The sequence below is a fragment of the Musca autumnalis genome, unplaced genomic scaffold (assembly GCF_047663935.1).
Source record: "Musca autumnalis isolate F117 unplaced genomic scaffold, ASM4766393v1 scaffold_5, whole genome shotgun sequence".
NCBI classification, from domain to species: domain Eukaryota; kingdom Metazoa; phylum Arthropoda; class Insecta; order Diptera; family Muscidae; genus Musca; species Musca autumnalis.
In genome coordinates this window covers 43,336,130-43,362,744 of record NW_027412088.1, presented here as the reverse complement: position 1 = coordinate 43,362,744, position 26,615 = coordinate 43,336,130, and the positions used below count along the sequence as shown (strand labels likewise).

The 26,615-nt window shown below is 38.9% G+C and overlaps 1 protein-coding gene and 1 non-coding gene across 2 annotated transcripts in view; one reads left to right on the top strand and one right to left on the bottom strand.

Moving 5' to 3' along the window:
* The window catches only part of LOC141405530 (uncharacterized), a 756,997-nt gene that overhangs the window by 106,799 nt on the left and 623,583 nt on the right, over window positions 1-26,615 (top strand). The gene's annotated exons all lie outside the window — the stretch shown is intronic.
* On the bottom strand, window positions 20,227-20,299 carry TRNAK-CUU (transfer RNA lysine (anticodon CUU)). Its single transcript has one exon. It is a non-coding gene; the product is annotated as a tRNA-Lys (tRNA).

Genomic DNA, 26,615 nt, shown 5'->3' with positions numbered 1-26,615 from the left:
TATAGAAGCACGGTGCTCTTGAAGCAACTTTAAATGGAAGGTGCTTACACCCATACCATACCCATCGTAATGGGACTAAAGAAAATGTTGTGGCTTTGAAAATTCTCTACATGATGAAACAGCAATGTTCATAGGTGAGAAAAATCCACAAAAAAAGAGAAAAAATCGTTGCAGGGATTTTTAAATAAATTGCGGTCAAAATTCACATTTTTAAGTTTATTTTAAAGTTGGGCTAAACAAAATGTTGTAGCTGTGAAAATTCCCTAGACGATGGACCGTTATGATTTTTTCATAGGTTTTAACATTTTTGAGATATATAGATGTTCAGGTCCCATTTTTAGCTTTTCTGTTGGGTTTTCACGATTTGCTTGAAATCGAAATGACACTAGAGAGAATCTTTTATTCTCTGCAAGATTGGTTTTCATAATTTTTTCCTATGCCGTACCATTTTCGAGATATATAAGTGTAAGTTGTGAAATTGTTGTCATGACATTGTTTTATAAGTAGGCGATACAGTCAATGCATTGTCCCAATTTGAACTTCTGTATCTCAATAACGGTAAAATCTACGAAATTATGATTAAGGTCAATCATGTAGAGAATTTTCATAGCTACAATATTTTTTAGTCCCATTACGATAGGACTTGCGATTTCCAAGCAAAATCGTGAATACCTAAAAAACCCCTAAAAATGTCAACTTGAATCGCGATTACTTTATAAAGCGCTCCGGCGATTTTTTTGTTTTTTGATTTTTCTCATCTATGAACATTGTAGTTGAAGTTGTTCAAGAGCACCGTGGAAGTTTTGCCACGTCTGGCTTCAAATTACTGCTTACTTACTTATTTAGTTGACCCATTACAGAACATTTGTTCCATAGACCGAACTAAGAAAAGATCTCCAATTCTCTCTGTTTTTCGCTTCGCTTTCTGGAATACCGCACCTTTACATTTCTTCATCCACTTATATGCTCCATCGAAGCTTAGGCCTGCCGATTCTGCGTGCACCGCCATGTGGCATGTATTCATACGCCTTTTTAGCGGGTTCATCATCGCTCATTCTTATGATATGGCCTAGACAACGCAATCGTTGCATCTCGATACGTTTAACTATATCCATGTCTTTGTATAGCTGATATAGTTCATGGTTCATACGACGTCGATATTCACCGACAACGCAAATCGGCCCGTAGATCTTTCGAAGAATTTTCCTCTCAAACACACCAAACACTGCCTTATCTGCTTGCGCAAGTACCCATGCTTCGGAGCCATATCACGGGTAGTAGCAGCGTTTTGTATAGTGTTATTTTTGTTTGAGATGTGGCTTTGTTTTTAAATTGCTTACTTAAGCCATAGTAGCATCTGTTGGCCAATACAATTCTTCTTCCTATTTCGCAACTGATGTTGTTTGTTGTGTTTATGGCAGTGCCGAGGTAGACGAAGTCTTCAAATAGCTCAAAATTATAGGTACCAACTTTCACAGTTGGTCCGAGCTATATGGACGCTTTGCGCGTCGACACAATCAATTTCGACTTTTCGCCGTTTACCGCCAGACCCACTTTCGCAGATTCTTCTTCGACCTTCCTAAAGGTATCAGTTACTTCCTTTACTGATCGTACCATGATGTCTTTGTCATCAGCATAAGCAAGTTACATGTGGCTATTGGTGTAAATTGTGCCATTTCTTTTGACATTTCCATCTCTATTACCTTTTCCAGCAAAATGTTGAATAGGTCACACGAAAGGCTGTCTCCTTGTCTGAAACCTCTTTTGGTACAAAGTTCTTCGGAGAGGTTCTTTCCAATTTTTACTGAGGACCTAGTATCAGTTAAAGTCATCATACAAAGTCATCTTACAAAGCCATGCAAATTCAGACATTGCATGGAATACCTTTGATCAAAGGGGAATGTCGAATGCTGCTTTATAATCGACAAAAAGGTGAAATGTGTCGATCTGCATCTCTTGGGTCTTCTCTAGGATTTGCCGCAGGGTAAATATCTGGTCCATGGTGGACTTGCCAGGTCTAAAGCCACATTGGTATGGTCCAATTATTTCGTTGACCATTGGCTTTAGTCGTTCGCACAATATCCCTGACACTATCTTATAGGCAGTAGGGAGAAGACTTATGCCCCTATAGTTGGAGCATACAGTCTTATCTCCTTTCTTGTGGACGGGACATAGGATGCTCGGGTTCCAATCGTCGGGTACGCGTTCTTCCTGCCAGATGGTGCTATCTAGCTGATGCATACACATTATCAGCGCGTCGTCTCCGGTTTTAAACAGCTCGGCTGGTAAGCCATCGGCCCCTGCTGCTTTATTATTCTTCAGCCGGTTGATTGCTGTTTTTACCACATCTTGGCCGGGTGGTATACATTCTATACCATCTTCTGGAATTGGATCTGTGGTATCATCGTCTTCGCTACTATTGGATACCAGCAGATTCGAGAAATGTTCCTTCCATATCCTGAGCACGCTATCTGTATCTGTTACCAGATTACTTTGCTGGTATCTACAGGAGGATGTGCCTGTACCAAAGCCATCTGTTTGATGTTTCACTCTTTGGTAGAATTTCGGGCTTCATCCTGGCTCCTGTAAATCTCGTTTTTTTACACTCTCGCTTTTCCATTTCTCTCTTTTTCTTGCGGATAAGACGTTTCTCTTCTCTCCTTTTCTCCCGATATCTCTCTCGTGCGCTACGCGCTACTAATTGTAAAGTAGCTCTATATGCCGCATTTTTCTCTTCGGTAGCAGCACGACACTCCTGGTCATACCATGAATTACTTTGTGGAGGTCTCTGGAATCCAAGTATGGATTTTGCGGCTGTTTGCATGGAGTGGGCAATATTTTGCCATTGTGTTGTTATGTTATCGGGACAAAGAGTGCTCGCGTTAAGCAATTGGGCTAGTTGAGTGGAATATGCTGTGGCTATCTGCTGTGTTTGTAGCCTATCGATGTCCAACTTCCGCGTTGTGTCTGTTCGTGCTTTATTTGCAACGTTTAGACGGGTACGTACCTTTGCTGCAACAAGGTAATGGTCCGAATCAATGTGTGCTCCTCGGAACGATCGTACATCCAACACGCTGGATGAATGTCTTCCATCTATCACAACATGATCAATTTGATTACTTGTTCTTTGATCTGGAGACAGCCAGGTGCCCTTATGAATATCGAGATGATTAAATCTGGTATTGCTAACTACCATGTTTTTTGCAGCTGCAGTCCATCAGACTCATACCATTGTCAGATGTTTCACTGTGGAGACTGAATTTCCCGACTGTTGTGCCAAAGATATTCTCCTTTCCAATTTTGGCATTGAAATCGCCTAGAATCATTTTAATGTCATGGGCAGGGCAACGGTCATATGTTTCTTCTAAGCACTCTTAAAATATATCTTTGGTCTGTTCGTCCTTTTCTTCAGTGGGAGCATGAGCGCAAGTAAGGCTGATGTTGAAGAATTTAGCTTTTATTCGAATTGCAGCAAGTCTTTCATTCACTGGGGTGAAGCTAGATACCAGATGTTTTAGCCTGCGACTAACTACGAATCCGCAACCAAACTCATGCTTTACGTCATGGCAGCTATAATACAGTGCGTCACCTTTAGGTGTTGTTGTGACGCCTTTCCCAATCCATCGTATTTCCTGTATGGCAGTAATATCGGCTTTGTACTTTTCAAGTACGTCTGCCAATGCGAAGACTGCACCTTCTCTATAAAGAGTGCGGACATTCCAGGTGCAGATTCGCAGATCATGGGCCTTAAAACGTTTGCGGGGTTCGTCAACTTTTGGTGGAAAAGTTTCGTGACCACTGAGAACCTTAAATGGTAAATTACAGCCAGTTCCGTTTAAAATTATAGCTAAAATCCTCAAAATACCGAAAATGGGGAGGAACCGTTTTATGGGGGCTATACCAAAACATGGACCTATATTGACAATTTTTGGTAGAGAAGTTTCTTGGTCACTGGGAACTTAAAATGTCCAACTATAACCAGTTCGGTTAAAAATTGTAGCCTAAATTCTCAAAATACCGAAAATCGGGAGGTACGGTTTCATGGAGCCTATACCAAAACATGGACCTATATAAATAATTTTTGGTGGAGAAGTGTTGTGACCACTAAGAACCTCAAATGTCAATTTACAGCTAGTCCGGTGAAAAATTTTAGCTAAAAACCTCAATATACCGAAAATCGAGAGGTACGGTTTTATGGGGCTATATCAAAACATGGACTTATGTTGACGATTTTTAGTGAAGAGTTTCTTCCACACTGAGAACCTCAAATGGTAAATTACCTCTAGTTCTGCTAATAATTTTAGCTAAAATCCTCTCAAAATAGCGAAAGTCGGTAGGTACGGTTATATGAGGGCTATACTAAATCATGGACCTATGTTGACGATTTTTGGTGAAGAAGCTTCTTCTCCACTGAGAACCTTAATAATAAGCCAGTTCGGTTAAAATTTTAGCTAAAATTCTAAAAATATCGGAAATCTGAAAGTACTATCACAACATGGATCAATGTTGAAAAATTTTAGTGGAGAATATTCGTGACTGCAGGGAACCTCAAATGGCAAATTACAGCTAGTTCCGTCAATAAAACAACTAAAATCGGGCTGTACCTTTATATGGGCCCTGTATCAAATTGTGGACCTATGTTGACAATTTTTGGTGTTGAAGTTTTGCGACCACTAAAAACCTCAAATTCAAATTACCGTTAGTTAGTTCGTTCGTTTAAAAATTTTACCTAAAATCTTAAAAATACAGAATATCGGAAGGTACTGTTATATGGGGGCTATACCAAAACGTGGACATATGGTGACAATTTGTGGAGAAGAAGTTTTCTGACCATTTTGATTCGGAACGTCGACAATTTTCAATATGTTCCGAAAAGCCCTAAAACCTCTGGGGTTTTGTGGCATCAGCTGCTATAGCATCTGTGTGAATGCTGAGCTAGAATTTCTCCCTTTAACGTTGTACCTCTCCTTCTATACCCTCCTGACATACCTGGGTGGGGTTTGGTGATTAGGATGGCTCTCACGGTAACACTCGAGCCAGTACTGCAACGTGAGCATGCCATTGTGTTGCTGTACTGGAAGAATCTTTTTCGCCCAATGTGGATGGTCCACTGAGGACATGTGGAGGCAGCCTGTTGCAGTTCTCAGGGCGGCGTCCTGAAAAAATATTCAAATATATTTCCAACGCGTTGCACTTATATTCGTTGGCGCCGCATAGCTTACCACAGACCGACCTATCGTGTTATACGTGGTCAACAGGCTTTTTCCATCTGCACCCCAATTGCAGACGGCTAGGGTCTTGAGAGCCTTGTTCTACATCTCATCTTGTCGCAGATAGCTCTGACGTGAAAATGCGGTCGAATGTGATCCATGTTGTGAACACAGTAACAGTAGATTTAGTGGATGTTACTACTCCTCGCGCAGAAAAATGTGGTAAGAACAGTCGAATGGGAGTTCAGCCATTAACAAATGACATCAGGGAAGGTAGCTGACACCAAGATCTTACTTTTATCAACATTCGTTACAATCTCAATAGCGCCTGGAGCGGTTGGAATACAGAAGAAGTAGAGGTTTAACAGTTCCGGAGATATCATCATACCTTGTGGAACTCCCTGTTTCACGCTACGGGGCGTGGACTTCTTGTTCCTGAATCATATGGGCTCAGTGTTAGGGGACTTACTTTTCATTGCTGAGTTCGAACGGCTTGTCTCATGACGTCACTTGTGGAGAAGTTTTTCATGGCTTAAATAAGCAGGAAATGTAAGCCAACATTACAGTGAGGGGATTTTCCACCGCCGAAAATGTTGATGTTCTGGTGAGGGATTGGTCAGGCCTTCTGAATGCAAGGCGGACGTGCATACCACTGCACCACGGTGGCTCCCATTTGATTATCCATTGTTTTAAACTTGGCCGGAGGTTAGTCCGGGAGGGAATCCCTGTTTAACTCTTCGGGGCTTGTCCTTTATGATCCTGAATCATATTGGGTCAGTGATACGGGACCTACATTTCGTTTCCTGGCTGAAATTCTCATGAAATGTAAGCCAACATTACACTGAGGGGATTTGCCCACGCCGAAAATGTTGATGTTCTGGTATGGGATTGATCAGACCTTCTGAGTGCAAGGCGGACGTGCATTTTCATAAGCTTGTCCGGAGGGTAGTCCGCTCAATATTCTCAAACAGCCTGGGGTGCTTGACAGTATCAAAGGCTTCTGATAAGTCGATCTGTCCGGATAATGATAATATGAGTGGAGATGACATGCAACGCTGTTTCGTTCTGTGCTGCTTACGGAACCCATGCTAATGATCGGCAACTGTATAGCTAATTTTTACTCTAGGCCTCAATAGTCTTAACAGCTGGCGACACTAGCGAAATCAGTCTTTATGATTCAACTTTGCTGGCATTATTGCCTGACCACCCTGACCATTTTCAGACTTCAGGAAAGATGTTGGTGACTAGAAACAGGTTGAGAACTTTGTTTAGATACTCGACTCTCGGTTCATCCAGCTGTTTTAGAATTCCCATTTAGCTTCCATCAGTGCATTGAATGGTTTAGCATTCCTGATTGCATTCGCAACATCATCATTTGTAAATTGTGGTGGTTCCTTCTCGGCAGGAAGAGACCAGGGCATCGTGGTACTCTTCTCTTCGCCCTGTTACTTCCATTCTGCTCGACGAACTGTCGATTAAAATAACTTGCGAACCTCTGCGGGTCAATCAGCGTATGTCTTTCTTCTTTCCAGGGTTCGAGAGTGACTTGACCGTTGGCCACAATTCACTTATTCCGGCTTTAATGTTGCAATTCTTCAGATGATTAAGCCACTTGTTTGGCTTATGCTCACCGACTAGCCTGCTAACTTGTAGTGTAAGCTCCCTAACTTTTTGATCACGTAGATTGGCTTCACGTAGCTCATAACTCTCATTTGCTAATCCCGTCACCTCTGCGAAGAAATTTGGTCTCACTTCTGGTATTCGACCTGCAGGAATATAACAAGCGGCTCTACGAGTGGTCTAACCCAAGAGAAACGATGAGTTAACAGGTGACATCATTTATCAGATCACCATAACAAAATGGTTATATCTGGCGAATTGTAACACTCTACGCTAATTTAGTTGGAACGTCCTAATGGATCGTGAAAAACCTAGAGCTCTTGTTATTTCCAAGGAACGTATGCCATAGCTCATGATGAGCATTTAAGTTCCCAAGACCTGTCGGTTATGACCTTAAAAACCGGACTAACGTTGGGCCTCTAACCTGGAGTACAGCTCGGCAGTTTCACACCTGACTGATATACCCATACTTTTCATGTACGGGTAATTAGAGTCAGATCAAACGAGATAGGTCTGTATTAAATAGACTGGTGCTATAGGAAAGCTTACCCCCCACCTTTACTTCTGGTGCCATCCTTCCTCAATACTTTGTTAAAGTCACAGCCCTGAAAGCTGCAGTTGCTGAGCTTGTTTTCACGACCATGATACTTGTCCTACTCATAAAATCCTCAGTAATGTTGGCGACATTTCCTGAGTATTTTAGCCAAGTAAAACTTCCCTACAATTGGCGTCTTAAGACACGCCGTTCGTACTCGGCAATAAACAGTAGGTCCCGTATCATTGAGCTAATATGAATCGCACTCATTGATATGGGACAAGTCTCCCTTGCCCCGTGTGGGAAGTTTGCGGGACAATTATATGTTATAAAATCCTCTTACCTCGGAGTCTATTGCAATTTAACGGCCAAAAGGATGCATTTTCAGGGATTGCAAGTGCGAAGGCGGGTGATAAGTGTTGCGTATTCGGTTGCCGTAGCGTGGGGCTGCTGGGGTATCTCGTATTCTGATGGCGAGTCACTGGGGGCTGTGTTCACGTAGCACGTAGAGCAGACAAGATCACCCATATACGTTAACGTGACTGCAACAACAACATATGTTCTCTTTATTTTCGGTTGTCGTGTTTTAGCAAAGGAAAAACTCGCTCAGAGAGACTAATGCACAAAATATTTTGAGCATCACTGACGTAGAGTGTGGTGGATGCGGATGTGACCAACTGAGCATATCCATATTGGTCCTGGTCCGTCACGGCACAGACATTCCGGGATATGCTGCTCTTAACACAGAAAAACTATACAAATACAAACATGTGTACACTGTACACTGATCCGGTATCGAAAAACCCGCTGCCGTGGGATTGATGTTTTTGTAATGTTTTCCTTCGGTGTTCGCCCGAAAATGACGGAGGCATCTTGCGGCACTACTTTTAGAGAAATTTCTACATGGCCGAAATATTCAGGAAATGTCGTCAAAATTAGGCTGAAGGGTAATTTTAAGGTACACCTGTTATTGGATATATAACAAGCGGCAAGGACCCGCTCTAAGTTCTTTCGGCATTCATATTGAGGAACTTGTTTCCACATCTGGTCTTATAGCAAACAACAGTGACCGACTCATACTTTAGGTCGGAATTAGAAGATTTATGTGCAGCTATTCATGTCGTGAACAGGATGGTTGTTGATTTAGAGTTTGAATTTTACCCTTTTTGACTCGAAGCTAATAAAAATGATAGGATCCATGAGCTATATGCCTTCCAGTAAGGTTTTGGAAAGGTGCCTTACATGAGCTGCATTTAGCAGAATATCCAAAATTTTTCCATTTTGAGCATCTAATAAACATAGTGAAACAGAATTTCGTGGAATCAACCCATTGTGCATATGATGGGTATAAATATTAAAGTTCTAAACAAACCACAATATTTATAAACACAGATTATTGTCGAATACGTATGTAGTGGTAGGGTTGTAACCCCTGTCTAATAAGAAACAATTTCTTTGTTTTGTTTTTTTGTTGTTTTCTACTAAAACAAATTTGAAAATTGTATTTTTGTTTTATAGGCACTTTACAAAAAACAAAAATCGTAGCAAAAAGACAACAACTCATTAGCACAACATCAATGCGGTAACATGAAAATTACATTTCACCATTCCAACGATAAAATAGATAGTCAGCTAACCACCCATTTCAAGGGGTTTTTGCTCTTTCTCTCAAGTGGCATACATTGACCAGAGTACTGGTACGTGCCTAACGAGCCATTTGTGGTTAAGAGTAGTGTTGATTAATTGGCCAAATAAATGTTTATTGTTGGGTCGGCTTTTATACCCAGACCCACACACAAATACACACAGTGTTACACAGAAACTACTAAGTGTTTGTTGTCTGCTACTAATTAAACAAATAAACGATTAATTTTGAAGCGTGTGTGTGGGTGTGAGTGGGATTGAATGTACTTGAAGTAAGTAGAATTGTACTTATTTGAGGATAGTTAAAAAACTCCTGGAATAAGAAGCTCTAGAATGTTTCAAATAAATTTTAAAATTAAAATAAAGAAGTATTAAAAATTTAATTAAAAATTGTTTTTTTATTTTCATTTCAGGTACAGATAATATAAATACAGCCCGAAATATCACATGCATGGTAAATTTGACACCTAAATTTAAACAATTAATAATTTCCACAGAACCATAGCCCTATAAAATATTTTAAAATAGGTTTTTCATTAATATTCCAAAGATGATAAAGGAGACTTTTTTCACATCAAACAGTTTTAAACATTTGTTTATCTTCATAAGATGAGAACGAATGGACAAATATTAACAAGAGTTGTATTAAAGTAAAATGGATAATACTAAGGCTTATTCCTAGGAAAGTGAAATATGCTAACTGAAGCAAATCACTTTATTTTAAACAAGATTTAATTCGAATGAGCCAACGATGTTTTCTACCCATTCAGAATCCGAAATACCATGTTACAGTCATTCCAATTAGACGATGTATGTATATGAACTTATTTTGATGCGTGACAGTTTTCTACCCATTGAGAATCTGACTTCAGTAGAAAAATCCTTTAAAAGGCTTCACATCGGTCGGTATCATTTACCTTCCAATATGAGAATCACATGTACGAAATTACAGCAAGATCGGTCGGGAGGAACCATAATGTGTGGACCAACGTATTCCTAAATTTTTGTGGATACATTTTTTGACCACTAGAACACTTAAGTTGCAAATTAGAGCTATTCGGAAAATGTTGCTAAAGTCCTCAAAGTAGCTAACATCGTGCGGTACCGCGACCCCTTAGAACCTTAATTGAAACATTACTGTTAGTTTTGTATGAAAACTAAGTACCAGCAGCTCCACATTTCCTGAGAAAATGGTCCGAAAGCTGTAGAATCCCGGTCAGCATTAATTGCAAAGACTGTTAAGCATAATAACTTAAGATAGTTTTCACAGATTTTTTGTTTTTCGTGGGCAACTCTATGCTTTCTGACATAATGGTCCAATAGCTCTAAATCCTATGATGACCAACAAAAATGGCTGGTACGCGTGATAAATAAGAATGGTGCGCTTTAATCAAAATCAAATTAATTAGGGAAAGGTTAGCTTTTATTTGGAACGTCTACAAACGTTAAGATAATTACCCAAAAAGACTCGATATTATTCCCTTAGCATTTATGCTAACGAGGGTATATTCACCTTCATATGCGAAAAATGTGCTTTAGACCCCATGAGTGTTTGCATGAAATCCGTTTCAGACAATTTGGAATTGATTTAGCCATGCCCGTCCGTCTATAACTCTTGAGCGGATTAACCGATTCGATCCAAAATTTGGCTTTCGTAATATTTTGTCCCAACTTAGTTTAATTTCGAAGATAAGGCATATCGGTGCGCTCCTTCCGGTACCTTAACCACAAAAGTTCGAAAAATTGAAGGGATTTACCGATTGGGTCCATACTTTGCACGTCGAGAAATTTCTACCAAGTGTTCCAATATGGACTCAATTGGTCAACTCCTTCGGGTACCTCCCACACAAGATTTCGGAAGAGTTCAGTTTAGGATCTGCTTTTGAATCGCTTTGATTTTTGTAGTTCCAACTTGTATTCACTGCCCTCCATACAACGGTACAATTTTAATCAGGGGCAAGTCCATACTTCCTGAGAAAATTGTCCGAAATTTTGAAAAACCCCTATGACATCATGTGTATTGGTAGGAGCGCATTCGGTCCACAATTTGGCCTTCCACCCTTTACACATCCTAATATATATACCAGATATAGATCAGGTTTGAATATGGACTTTATTTGTCCACTCCTTCGGATAGCTATCACACAAAATTTCAGATAAGTTCACTTTAAGATCTGCTCTCGAATCCCTTTGATTTTTGTTGAAGCAACTTGCATTCGCTGTCTCAATTACGACAGTAAATGTTTTTTTTTTTTTTTTTGAGAGGCAAGTCCATACTTCTGTAGAAAAAAACAGCCCGAAAGGTGTAGAAATCCCCTATGGCACCATGTGTAGTCGCTGGAGAGTACAAAAACTTTCGAACTGATCAACCGATTTGGTCCAAAATTTGGCCTTCGATATATTTTACCCATACTTATTTTCAGTTCGAAGATGGGCAACGACTTCCGGTACTTCTCCCCAATATTTAAAAATGTCACTAAAATGGTATGCACGATATCTCTTGAAAGGGGCAACCAATTTTGTCCAAACTTTGGATCTCCTAATATTTTGTCCAAATTTAGTTTAATTTCTAAAATGGCCGATATTGATCTTCTCCTTAGGGGACCTCCCCCCACAAAAGTTCAACATTAGTGTCTAAGTGTGATTTTGGTGCTCTTTACAGCCATATTATGTTTTCCGTGGACAAGTCTATGCTTCCTTGTATACTGGTCCAAAAGTTATAGGATGACTCACTGAAATGAGTAGTGAGCCCAATATATATAAAAAGATATGACTATCAAAATAATGGATTATGTCGGCCCATTCCTTTAAGTCCCTCCTCCGCAACACTTTTAAACTTTAATTCTAATACACTTATTTGTTGGCAAGTTCAAATGTCCAAAAAGGGCCAACAAATTTGGATATTCACCGTCAACGCAAATTAATGAGATCACAAGAAGAATTTTTCTCCCAAACAAAGCTGAATCATACAGAGCGATTGGTTCGCCCGTAGCAAAGAATTGAGGCTTTAATCCTCCCCAGCGTCAAAAATAGCTATGCAGTTGCCGAACATCTGCATGAATTCCCTAAGTAGAGCACGGCACGAAAACATCGCTCCACGCAATCTTCACACATATTAATCGAGGACTCAACCAGAGCCAGCCATTTGATAGAGCAGTGATGGTGGCACTTGAACTTTCAAAAGCCTTTGATACTCTGATTGAGAACATCGAGCCAAGTTTGAAATCTTTGATAATCAATTATATGTGTGGACGTGGAATTCAGGAACAATAATTCTTAGCCCCGTATAATGAAATAGGGAGTTCCCCAAGGTTGGGTAATATGGTGTTTAACCTTTAGCTCTCCTGTATTCCACCCCCTCCAGACGTATTGTATGCGAATGATTGTACTAACTTGATGTCAGGTACTTTCCTTGATGTTATTTGTGAAAGTCTATATTCCTATAGAACTCACCTTACAATCTTTATCCAGGCGAGGAATATGCAAATATCCGCCACTAAATCTACGGCCACTCTGTACACCACATAGACTGCAGCACTGAGTTGAAGTAGAATTCCGACAGATCACAGGGGTCACACTCGACAGCATGTTCACGTCATCTCCGGATGCCACTTGGGCTGCAGATAAAGGAACCTTGTCGACCACATATAACGAGATTGGTCGGTTTGTGGTAAGCAGTGCGGCGCAAGTGTGGTCCGCGAATATAAGTGCATCGCGATGGAAAAATATTCAAACACGACAGAAGAGCTGCAACCGGTTGCCTCTTCATGCCTTTAGTGACCCATCTACATTAGGAGACAAACATTTTTCCAGTACAGCAACACAATGACTTGCGCTCGTTGCAGTACTTGCTCGGGTGTTACCGCTAGAGCAATTCTAATCACACTATGGTGGATGTAACCCCAATCCAGGCATGCCAGGAGGGTTCTTCGTGATCTAGAAAGATAGGTCCAACGTTACAAGTGAGAACACTTAGATCAACAAGCCTATACATCAGGATAAACAACTATCGTCTGAATGCGGTCATCGAAGAACATTCCCAATCTATCGCAGCTGAGGAAGTAGACTTTCCACGACAAACCTAAGCAATTTTGGCTCAACAACGCTCGCGAAGGTGCAGCCGTCTAATTTTATATAGGGCAAGGATCGATGATACCGTGCAAAACATATGCCCTCATGACACACTGCACCTTTTCAACAGCCCTGCCTGTAACTTTGTGGCTACAACCAACGAAGTAGCCACATTTCTAGGACTGTAGATATACCGAGAGCCAGATTAAGCAAAAAAGCAAACTTATAAACTGTTACAACAACAACAACCATCGCTGAGAAATCATTGCTGCAATTCAATGGCAACGGTCTCCGCAATAAGGTCAGCGAAATTGTGGACTTTATGAGTCGGAAAAACATCATGGTCGCACAAGAAGACAAGTCCTCCTGTCTTCCTTATACACCAGTATGTCCAGTACAGACCTATATCGCTTGAGCTTGAATCTAGTGACCCATACATGGAATGTATGGGAGTAGCAGTAAAGTGTGGTACTGCCGAGGTAAAGCTGTTTAATGTGTATATACCGCAGATGAATAGCTGTGCCCGGTGTTATATGCCCGATATTAGTTCGATTTTAGAGGGGAATAACCGTCTGGTGCTGTTCATCATGAGCTTTGGCATTACGTCCTAGGTAATGACCATAGGGGTAGAGCGCTGGCCGAGCAAATTGATAGCTCCACGTTTTACACGATGAATGAGGACGCTCCACAGCTCGCTATATATCATCTATGAAAATGTGAAATGAACACTTTTATAAAGGAGACAACTGTCACATGAAAAAAATTATAAATGAAATATTGTTAATTTCAAATTTTAATAGAACAAGAATCCAGCCCCTGGTCTGATATATCCTGGCAACCCATCATTTCCCTTGGATCGGACCACCTCCCTATCATCGTCCCGTAAATAAACCACCCAATTTCATAACCTCTGAACACCGAACTTTCCTGAACCATGGGAAAGCTGATTGGCAAGGGTTCAGAGATTTTAGCAATCATCGCTTCAGAGAGCTGCCCAGCTCTACTTGGGTAGCTCAGAGAACTTTCCGGGACATCATCACTGCAGCAGCCGCTCGATACATAGCTGCAGGTCGAAATCCCGAAATAAGACCGAATTTCCCAGCAGAGGCGACGGGGCTAGCAAACGAGCATGATGAAGACCCGAGAGTTAGAGAGCTTACTCTTGAAGCCAACAGGTTAGTAGGCGAACATAGGCGGAAAAAGTGGCTAGACCACTTGAAACAATGCAACATTGGTATAGGATTAAGTAAATTGTGAGCAACGCTCTCGAATCCGATAAAGAAGGACGACAGAACGGTTGTTAATTTCAATGGCGTGACAGTTACTGACCCAAAAAGGTGCGCGTGTTATTTTAACCGGCAGTTGACAGTGCACCCCGAGAGTGATAGGCCGAAGTGGAGTGTGCTACGCCGTATAAGAAGAGCCTTCCCAGTCGAGGAGGTACCACCACAATTTACTATGGACGATGTTGCAGATGCCTTCCGAAATCATCTAAAGCGTTAGGCCCACACCGAATATCGATGGTAATGCCTAATCAACTGGATGAACCCGTAGTTGAGTATTAAATAAGTGTCCTCAACCTATCATTAGCCAACCATATTGTACCCGAATCCTGGAAAGTTGGCAGGGTGGTCCGGCAACTCAAGCCTGGTAAGGATGCCAGCAGAGGTGAGTCGTACAGGCCGATTTCACTACTGTCGCCAGTCAGCACTACCCAGTGGAAGAAGATTCAAACCAGAATGCCGCGCTGAGGACTGCAACGGGATGCCTACTCATGACACCAGTGAGCCTTTCTTCATGAGGAGACGAAGGTTTTACCGGTGCGTCAGCAGAACAAGATGTTGTCGATGCAGTATCTGTTTGGGTGTTATCGCAGTGAGCATCCCTGTCACGACAGGACAGACTTCCTCCACCCAGGTACGTCAGGAGAGATATTCATGAAAACATCATGGTCGCCGCGATCTAGAGATAGAGGTCCAAGGGTATAAAAGATAACCTCTAGACCAATGAGCCTATCAGGCTGGCTTGGATGTCATTCACACAGAGATACAGTGTGAATGCCGTAGTTGGGTACCACCGCCTATCCATCGCAGCAGAAGAACGCCAGATGCCAAGGCAAACACGAGTGGTTTTAGCCCAGTTAAGATCTGGACGATGCAGCCGCCTCAATTCGTACTGGGCTCGAATTGATGTCACGATACCCAACACATGACCGGCATGTGGATTGCCATTTGTTTAGCTGTCCAGATAAAACCAATCACAGGTCTCCTGATTTTTTATGGATACAGAGGAACCACAGCCTGATAACTGAAATAATACATGAACGAACATATATGCTACAACATATACGCTACGATTACAACAACTGAGAAATCTGAAATGGTAAGTACGTCCACTTAGCCCTCAGAAGATGTGTGGTTCAAACCTTGACCAGAGCATCAAATCCACCAGAGCTGTGGCAAATCCCCTCAGCGTAATGTTGGATTACATTTTCTCAGTATTTCAATCAGGAACAACTTTTCTAAAAGTGGCATTTTAAGACGTGCCGTTTGTACTCGGCAGGTCCCATATCATTCAGCCAATATCAATCGGCGTACACTCATTGATAGGAGAGAAGTCACCCTTGTTTCTCCCTTGCTGTTATATATGTATGTATTTCCAGTTTAAAATATTGGTTCCAAGCTGTAATTTTATTTCCACAACCCAATGAAAATATTCTACCCTAGATGTGTTTTTCTAGTTTTTCCGCTTTCTTCTTCTCCTACTTCTTCATTTGTTTAATGTAATTATTAAGCCACAATTAAATCAGTGGCAACTGTATTTTCATCTCGGTTTGATAACTTTACTAATCCTATTAAAAGTTTTACGGATTCACTTCAACTAAATGATTGCTAATAAAGCGTAACACAGTTCAGACTTCAGCGAATTCAATTAAAAAATGCAAAAAAAGCTACGGCCTTACGTATTATCTCAATTGTAGTTGTTCACAATGCTGTTGGCATTGTTTTTTGTTGTTGTTATTGTCATTCTATAGTTAGGTTCGTAACTTCCGTTTCCGTTTGTTTGGTGTTAAGTTTGCGTGTTTTGGTTTCCTTTTTTGATGATGACGGTGATGATGTTGCCGTTGCCATTAAACAAAAGTCAACAAAAAAATATTAAAACGGAATAAATACTGCCGCCCACCCACCACACACCTTTTTGGTGTTTACTCTCTTTTTATTATTTTTTATTGTTTGTGGATTTTTTGTTGTTTTATTTTTGTGGTTTTCTTGTTTTTTTGTCTTTGCCTGCCACATCTGTTATTGGTCATTGTTTTGTTTTCGCTATATATTTGTGTCAATTCAACCACCCACCTCTTTTGGTTACTTGTGAATGGGGCGGGGGAGGGAGAATTTCGGGAAATGGTGGTTTGGATATTAATTGTGCTGAGCCAGCCTGTCGTCAGGGTTTGGGTGTTTCTCATTTAAATGTTTAATATGCAAAGTCAACATTGTCATAATAATGCCAATATTATGACAAGATTGTGAATTTTAAGGCAGTCTCACGCCTAAAATAACAACTATTCTCAGCGTCAGTCTGCCCCCACACTTACTGGGCATTATTTAATTTTAAAGTTTAATAGGTTTGGACCTATGGAAAAATGTGGAATGGGTATAATAATATTTTCTTTTCTTTTTGTTTTAAATGCTGGAAAATATTAATTTTCCAGTAAAAGAGCTAGGTTTGACAAACAGTGGCATAACAAGAGTTCTTCTGTCTTATATAGACCTTTGTTGTCTGCGAAAGACTTCAAGAGGACTTGTGTTGTTTACACAATACCTCAATAGGTTTTCAGTGGACCTCAAGAAGCCTTCGGCTGTCTATGAAACACCTCAGGAGGTCTTCTAATGCCAATAGAAGATCTCAAGAGGTCTTCTGTTGTCTGATATCTATAGAAACCTACAGAAGTCTTCTGTTGCTATAGCAGACCTCCAAAAGTCTTCTGTTGTCTATGGAAGATCTCCAGGGATTTTCTGTTGTCTATAGGAGGCTATCAGAGGTTTTCTGCTGTCTGTAGAAGCCCTCCAGAGGTCTTCTGATGTCTATAGAAGATCTCAAGAGGTCTTCTGTAATCTTTAGAAGACCTCAAAAGGTCTTCTGTTGTCTATGTAAGACATCCAGAGGTATTCTGTTGTCTATAGGAGACCTCCAGATATGTTCTGTTGTCTACAGAAAATCTCCAGGGGTCTTCTGTTTTCTTTAGAAGCCTTCTGTTGCCTATAGCAGACCTCCAGACGTTTTCTGTTGTCCTTAAAAGACCTCCAGAGGTCTTCTGTTGTCCTTAGAAGACCTCCAGAGGTGTTCTGTTGTCTGTAAAATATCTCAATCGGTATTCTGATATCTATAGGAGACCTTCAGATTTATTCTGTTGTCTATGGAAGACTTCAGAAGATCTTCTGTGTTATGTTTTCTGTAGAAGACCTCCATACGTGTTCTGTTGTCTGTAGAGAACGCCCAAAGGTATTCTGTTGTCTATAGAACACCTCCAGAGGTCTTCTGTTGTCTATAGAAAACCTTCAGAGGTCTTTGGTTGTCCTTAGAAGACCTCCAGAGGCTTTCTGTTGTATATGCGAGACCTCCAGAGGCCTTGTGTTGTATATAGAAGACCTCCAGAGGTCTTCTGTTGTCCATAGAAGACCTCAAGAGGTCTTCTGTAGTCTATAGAAGACCTCCAGAGGTCTTCTGTTGTCCATAGAAGACCTCAAGAGAGACCTCCATAGGTCGTCTGTTGTCCATTGAAAACTTGCAGAGGTCGTCTGTTGTCTATAGAAATCCTGCAGAGGTTTTCTGTTGTCCAAAAAGAACCTACAGAGGTCTTCTGTTGTCTATAGAAGTCCCCTAGAGTTCTTCTGCTGTCTATAGAAGACCTCCAGAGGTCTTCTGTTGTCCATAAAAGACCTCCAGAGACCTCAGGAGGTCTTCTAATGTCAATAGAAGATCTCAAGAGGTCTTCTGTTATCTTCTGTAATCTTTAGAAGACCTCAAAAGGTCTTTAGAATACCTCAAAAGGTGTTCTTTTGTCTATAGAATACCTCCAGAGGTCTTCTGTAGCCCATAGAAGATCTCAAGACGTCTTCTGTAGCCCATAGAAGACCTCAAGAGGTCTTCTGTTGTTTACAATGGGTCAATGGGTCTTCTGTTGTCTATAGAAGACCTCCAGAGGTATTCTGTTGTTTATAGAAGACTTCATTACGTGGTCTATTGTCTATAGGAGACCTCCAGAGATCTTCTGTTGTCCAAAGAAGACCTCAAGAGGTCTACTGTAGTCTATAGACATCTAGATATGTTCTTTTGTCTAAAAGAAGATCTCCAGAGGTCTCCTGTTGCCTCTAGAGTAACTCAAATGATCTATAGGTAACCTCAAACCGTCTTCAATGGTCTTTAGAAGACTTTAAGAGGTCTTCTGTTGTCTATGAAAGACCTCAGCAAGTTTTTTCTTGTCTACTAAAAAACCTAAGATATATTCAGTGGTCTTTAGAACACTTCAAGAGATTGTGACTGCAGAATGTTTTAACCACTATTTAAAATAAAAACTGTATTCAAATAACTTTGGCTTAGAACTATTTAGGCTATGAGTTTCGAGTTGGAAAATTCCAAAACTTTCTGTAAAATATTATATTCCAAATTTGAAACTCTATTTCATTTCGAAAAGTTGAACTGGAAAGACCATCAAATAAAAATAAAAAAAATATAAAAAGGAAAATTTTGGAAATTTCTTATCTATCCTTTTAAAACGGAGAATATTAAAGGACTCGAAGGAATTTTATATTATAAGAATTTTGTCTCGGTAAGGATCCTGTTTTATTTGTGAAATATTTTCTCCTTAACGATATATAAATATAATTTCATTAGGCTGCTGATTCCGTACCGAATCGGCGAATCCGAGATCAACTAACACCGACAATCGCTGGGAAATATTTTATTTACATTGCCGCAAAGCATCCTTGATACAGACATTTGGTTTCTGAAAACATTATCATCAACCAATTTTAAAGGAAACCGTCAGTTTTGAAATACGTCCAATAAGAATTTAAAAAGTTTAAAAATTTGGATTAAAATTACAATTTTTTGAACCGGATTAGAACAATTTTTAATCAATCAGCCGCAACAATAGAAAATAGGCTATCTTAAGGAAGAGGAAGTAACATCTACGTCGGCAACTCCTTAAGGAGTATGCTCCTTGGAACAATCTTCATAGAATCATGAATTAAACTCAATTGGCCATTATACAACAATTTGCCAGCCACCGCAATTTAACGAAATACTCTTTTTTGGGCCATGGAGTTCCAGATTTTTATGTTTTAATTTTTCATTTGTTACGATCGCTCACACTACCCAGTAGGATACATAAGGATTGAGCTAAGCATTCATAATCACATTTCTATAAAAGCAGCCAGATTTGCCTATTAAGTAACCCCAAGTCAACAGGCCTGATGACATCGCGGGAGTAAAATGGTGAGTTTTCCTTTTCAATCATTATGTCTGCATTAGCTCAACTAATTTTAACTTAGACCAAACATTTTTTTTGGTTGAGATAAATATTTTATAAAAAGGATATAGTCCTAATTTTCCTCATTTTTTTTTTGTACCATTAAACAATATTCTCACATTGATAAAACCATATTTAATTAGATCGTGTTTCATGAATCTTTATATTAATTCTTATTATAATTTTCATAATTTGTAAATAAAATTATAATGATTTATTAAATTTAGCCAGCTATTATTTGCGAAAGGTGAAGGACTGTAAGTAAGAGGTCAATAGGGCTGAAAATAACTCAGCATGGCAGGGAGGGTACGCTGAGCAGTGAATTAATATCTATCACTGCTACAAATTAGTAACATCATCATCTTCTTTCTATCACCCCTACTCTTTTTCCCTTTTCCTTTCATTGTTTCCCCTTCTGTTGTCCTATTTCATCTATTCTTTCCATTTCTATTCTACCTATACAAAGAGCTACCTTATTTTAACTTTTGTGTATACGAAACCGTGTCTACTTCCAAAGGGAAAGAACTGCCCCAAGACTGAGCACGGCCGGGGCAAGGAGGTAGCCACTCCTGGAGGATGTAGGGCCCGCGTGGTGGTTCGTTACATAAATTAAATGGCGCCCAACGTGGGGCCCGAACCCACGACCCTGAGATTAAGAGTCTCATGCTCTACCGACTGAGCTAGCCGGGCAAGGAGGTAGCCACTCCTGGAGGAAGTAGGGCCCGCGTGGTGGTTCGTTACAAGATCCTTTGTTGCCTGAAGAAGATCGCAAGAGGTATACTGGTCTTTAGAAGACTTTAAGAAGTTTTCTTTTGACTATAAAAGACCTCAGGAGGTTTTTTTCTTGTTTACGGAAACCCCTAGGAGGTATTCAGTGGTCTTTAGAATACCTCAAGAGGTTCTTTGTTGTCTAAAGAGGATCTAAAAAGATATTCTATTATTTGTAGACACCTAAAAATTTCTACTGTTGTCTATGGAAACTCTGAAGGGTTCTACTGTTGTCTATGGAAGACCTCATGAGGTCTGCTGTTGTCTATAGAAGAAGAAGTCTTCTCTTGTCTATAAAATGCCTCAAAATGTCATCAAGAGTCAGAGTTCTTCTGTTGTTTATGAAAGACATTAAGAGATTTTCAAGTGGGAGCCACCGTGGTGCGGTGTTAAGCACGTTCGAAGTTTACACAAGACCGTATAACCTATACATCCCTATAATCGTTTTAATCAGCAGACCGTCTGACTTCATTACCTTTGAATATCGCGCTTTCCTCAATCATGGGATTCCTAATTAGACTAGTTTCAGAGATCTCAGGAATAAGAAGTGTAATGTACCGCAAAGTAGAACAGGGAGTTCCCGAAAGAGGTCCTTAAGTCCATAGCTGGAAGGATTTGGGGGTGCAGACAAAGAAACCTTGTTCACCATATATAAGGCGATAGGTCGGTCTGTGGTCAGCTATGTGGTGCCAGAGAAAAATATTCAAACCTGTCAGAATGCCGCCCTGAGAACTGCAACAGGTTGCCTCGACACGTCTTCAATGGACCGTCTACGTGAAAGGAAAAAGTTTCTTCCAGTATAACTCAATGGCATGATCCGGTTGCAGTAATTGCTCGGGGCATCCAAACATAATGTGGATAGGATTCTCACCCCCCAAGGCGTGTCAGGAGTGATCTTCATGATTTATAAAGAGAGGTCCAATGTTACTAGAAAGAACCCCTAAGTCAGCAAGCTTATCAAGCAGATTTTAATAGCATTCACACAGATGCAGTCGCAGATGATATAAGCAACTATCGTATGAATGCGCTTCTCGGGGAACACTGACAAACCAGAGTAATTTTGGCCCAACTACTCTTGAGATACAATACACAGATGGCCTTGAATGCGGTGTTGAATTTCTAAAATTTTTAAATCTTAGCCCCATTTGTAACAGCTGTTGGTCTCAACAAAAGCAGAGTGAAACATTCACCAAAAAGTGAGCCTTCAAACCGCAGCAAAAGTTAGTTTCTGCACCTCAACGGTTCTTATCCTGAATGCAGCTTTAATTTTCCCTAGAAAATCTGCTTTCATATAAGGTTTTTTAATCTCCATACAAGGTCTCGAATATATTAAGTACACGGGGGTATAAATTGTGAGTAAGTCAAGGGCCATCATTCGTATACGTTCGATGAAGATTAATTACAATTTTGTACGCTATAACATACTGCCCGTATCAGTTTATTCCATTTAAATTAGGTTGCTCAATCCAGTTTTAGAATGCTATCATATTGATTCTCCAGGGTTTCATGGAAACGCATGCTCGTATACAATGATTTCCGTATTAATTTCATTCTCAATGTCAAAGAAAAATCAGTTTATTTTAAATGTCAATCACAAATAATTTCAATCCTTTCATTAAAAAAACAAAAAAAAAACAATAAAAATATTAAACAGTAATAAAAAATTTATTTTAAAAATTTCATTTATGCTTCATCGTTAGCAAAACTGGAAGCTAAGGAGTAGCAAGCATATCTTGCCCACCCAAGTCAACACAAACATGTTGCTTGTCTTTTGCTGGACACAAACGAAAGTTTAAACTACAACAACATCGACAAGGATAATAATAAGGACAACAGGGTGCAGCCATAATTTATTAAATGCTTCATTTGCATAAAATGACAGTTAAAAAATGATGATAATTCTTCGCTTTTTTACTTTCACTGCTGAAACTACCGCAGGCCACTTGCGATGGCTGCCTGATGGTGGCTGGCTGCAAACAAAACCGTGTGAAATATTACCAGGCGAGTTCTTTGTGATGTCATTTCACGATAAAGTTTTAAAGACTTTAAATTAAATAGACAAAAGAAGAAAAGGAAGAAGCAGAAACGGAAAGTTGCACCCACCCATTAAATGCTAAGACCTTTTCAGTTTTATCTGGTTGTCAATGGCAAGAGTAATAAAACAAAACAAAAAAAATGAAAAATATAATAAATAGACAAACACTTTTTTAGAATGCTTCACATTAGCAAAGGACAACTGTGGTGTTGGGTCTGTGTAATAAATTATAATTGCCGTTGACAAAATGTAACAAACTAGAAAATATTTCTCAAAGGAGAAGTTAAGTGAAATTATAAATGGAAATGTTTTTCGCTTCTTGTAATGGAACAGGTTTGGGGGTGTGTTCGTGATAAACTAGGAAATGTTTTGCTTAAACGTATTTCATTAACACCAAACACGATATTCAAATGAAAACTTTTCTTCAGAGATGACTTTCCTATAGAAAATGTCATCAGAGATGACTTTTGCTATAAAAAAGTCATCAGAGATGACATTTCCTATAAAAAAAATGTCATCAGAGATGACTTTTCCTATAGAAAAGTGAGATGTAAATGACTTTCCCATAGAAACCTGAATCGTAGAGAATCGTAGATAAATTGTCGCATTGAAAGTCTCATCGTTGATGACTTTTCCAACAGAAAGGTTCGTCGTGGATGACTTTTTCTATAGAAAAGTCCATCGTAGATGACTTTCCTATAGAAAAGTTCATCGTAGGTGAATTTTCCTATAGAAAAGTTCATCGTATATGAATTTTCCTATAGAAAAGTTCATCGTAGATGACTTTTCTTATAGAAAAGTTCATCGTAGATGACTTTTCTTATAGAAAAGTTCATCGTAGATGACTTTTCTTATAGAAAAGTTCATCGTAGATGACTTTTCTTATAGAAAAGTTCATCGTAGATGACTTTTCTTATAGAAAAGTTCATCGTAGATGACTTTTCTTATAGAAAAGTTCATCGTAGATGACTTTTCTTATAGAAAAGTTCATCGTAGATGACTTTTCTTATAGAAAAGTTCATCGTAGATGACTTTTCTTATAGAAAAGTTCATCGTAGAAAAGTTCATCGTAGATGACTCTTCCTATAGAAAAGTTCATCGTAGATGACTTTTCCTATAGAAAAGTTCATCGTAGATGACTTTTCCTATAGAAAAGTTCATCGTAGATGACTTTTCCTATAGAAAAGTTCATCGTAGATGACTTCATCGTAGATGACTTTTCCTATAGAAAAGTTCATCGTAGATGACTTTTTCTATAGAAAAGTTCATCGTAGATGACTTTTCCTATAGAAAAGTTCATCGTAGATGATTTTCCTATAGAAAAGTTCATCGTAGATGACTTTTCCTTTGGAAAATGTCATCGTACATGACTTTTCCTATAGAAAAGTTCATCGTAGATGACTTTTCCTATAGAAAAGTTAATCGTAGATGACTTTTCCTATAGAAAAGTTCATCGTAGATGACTTTTCCTATAGAAAAGTTCATCGTAGATGACTTTTCCTATAGAAAAGTTCATCGTAGATGACTTTTCCTATAGAAAAGTTCATCGTAGATGACTTTTCCTATAGAAAAGTTCATCGTAGATGACTTTTCCTATAGAAAAGTTCATCGTAGATGACTTTTCCTATAGAAAAGTTCATCGTAGATGACTTTTCCTATAGAAAAGTTCATCGTAGATCACTTTTCCTAAAGTTCATCGTAGATGACTTTTCCTATAGAAAAGTTCATCGTAGATGACTTTTCCTATAGAAAAGTTCATCGTAGATGACTTTTCCTATAGAAAAGTTCATCGTAGACTTTTCCTATAGAAAAGTTCATCGTAGATGACTTTTCCTATAGAAAAGTTCATTGTAGATGACTTTTCCTATAGAAAAGTTCATCGTAGATGACTTTTCCTATAGAAAAGTTCATTGTAGATGACTTTTCCTATAGAAAAGTTCATCGTAGATGACTTTTCCTATAGAAAAGTTCATCGTAGATGACTTTTTCTCTAGAAATGTTCGTCGTAGATAATTTTTCCTCTAGAAAAGTTCATCGTAGATGACTTTTCCTATAGAAAAGTTCATCTTAGATGACTTTTCCTATAGAAAAGTTCATCGTAGACGACTTTTCCTATAAAAAAGTTCATTGTAGATGACTTTTCCTATAGAAAGTTCATTGTAGATGAATTTTCCTATAGAAAAGTTCATCGTAGATGACTTTTCCTATAGAAAAGTTCATTGTAGATGAGTTTTCCTATAGAAAAGTTCATCGTAGATGACTTTTCCTATAGAAAATTTCATCGTAGATGACTTTTTCTCTAGAAATGTTCGTCGTAGATAATTTTTCCTCTAGTAAAGTTTATCGTTGATGACTTTTCCTATAGAAAAGTTCATCGTCGATGACTTTGCCTATAGAGAAGTTCATCGTAGAAAAGTTAATCTTGGATGAATTTTCCTATAAGTCATCGTAGATGACTTTTCCTAGAGAAAAGTTCATCGTAGATGACTTTTCCTAGAGAAAAGTTCATCGTAGATGACTTTTCCTAGAGAAAGGTTCATCGTAGATGATTCCTATAGAAAAGTTCATCGTAGGTCACTTTTCCTATAGAAAAGTTCATCGTAGATGACTTTTCCTATAGAAAAGTTCATCGTAGATGACTTTTCCTATAGAAAAGTTCATCGTAGATGACTTTTCCTATAGAAAATTTCATCGTAGATGACTTTTCATATAGAAAAGTTCATCGTAGATGACTTTTCCTATAGAAAAGTTCATCGTAGATGACTTTTCCTATAGAAAAGTTCATCGTAGATGACTTTTCCTATAGAAAAGTTCATCGTAGATGACTTTTCCTATAGAAAAGTTCATCGTAGATGACTTTTCCTATAGAAAAGTTCATCGTAGATGACTTTTCCTATAGAAAAGTTCATCGTAGATGACTTTTCCTATAGAAAAGTTCATCGTAGATGACTTTTTCTCTAGAAATGTTCGTCGTAGATAATTTTTCCTCTAGAAAAGTTCATCGTAGATGACTTTTCCTATAGATAAGTTCATCTTAGATGACTTTTCCTATAGAAAAGTTCATCGTAGACGACTTTTCCTATAAAAAAGTTCATTGTAGATGACTTTTCCTATAGAAAGTTCATTGTAGATGAATTTTCCTATAGAAAAGTTCATCGTAGATGACTTTTCCTATAGAAAAGTTCATTGTAGATGAGTTTTCCTATAGAAAAGTTCATCGTAGATGACTTTTCCTATAGAAAATTTCATCGTAGATGACTTTTTCTCTAGAAATGTTCGTCGTAGATAATTTTTCCTCTAGTAAAGTTTATCGTTGATGACTTTTCCTATAGAAAAGTTCATCGTCGATGACTTTGCCTATAGAGAAGTTCATCGTAGAAAAGTTAATCTTGGATGAATTTTCCTATATGTCATCGTAGATGACTTTTCCTAGAGAAAAGTTCATCGTAGATGACTTTTCCTAGAGAAAAGTTCATCGTAGATGACTTTTCCTAGAGAAAGGTTCATCGTAGATGACTTTTCCTAGAGAAAAGTTCATCGTAGGTCACTTTTCCTATAGAAAAGTTCATCGTAGGTCACTTTTCCTATAGAAAAGTTCATCGTAGGTCACTTTGCCTATAGAGAAGTTCATCGTAGAAAAGTTAATCTTGGATGAATTTTCCTATAAGTCATCGTAGATGACTTTTCCTAGAGAAAAGTTCATCGTAGATGACTTTTCCTAGAGAAAAGTTCATCGTAGATGACTTTTCCTAGAGAAAGGTTCATCGTAGATGATTCCTATAGAAAAGTTCATCGTAGGTCACTTTTCCTATAGAAAAGTTCATCGTAGATGACTTTTCCTATAGAAAAGTTCATCGTAGATGACTTTTCCTATAGAAAAGTTCATCTTAGATGACTTTTCCTATAGAAATGTTCATCGTAGATGACTTTTTCTCTAGAAATGTTCGTCGTAGATAATTTTTCCTCTAGAAAAGTTCATCGTAGATGACTTTTCCTATAGATAAGTTCATCTTAGATGACTTTTCCTATAGAAAAGTTCATCGTAGACGACTTTTCCTATAAAAAAGTTCATTGTAGATGACTTTTCCTATAGAAAGTTCATTGTAGATGAATTTTCCTATAGAAAAGTTCATCGTAGATGACTTTTCCTATAGAAAAGTTCATTGTAGATGAGTTTTCCTATAGAAAAGTTCATCGTAGATG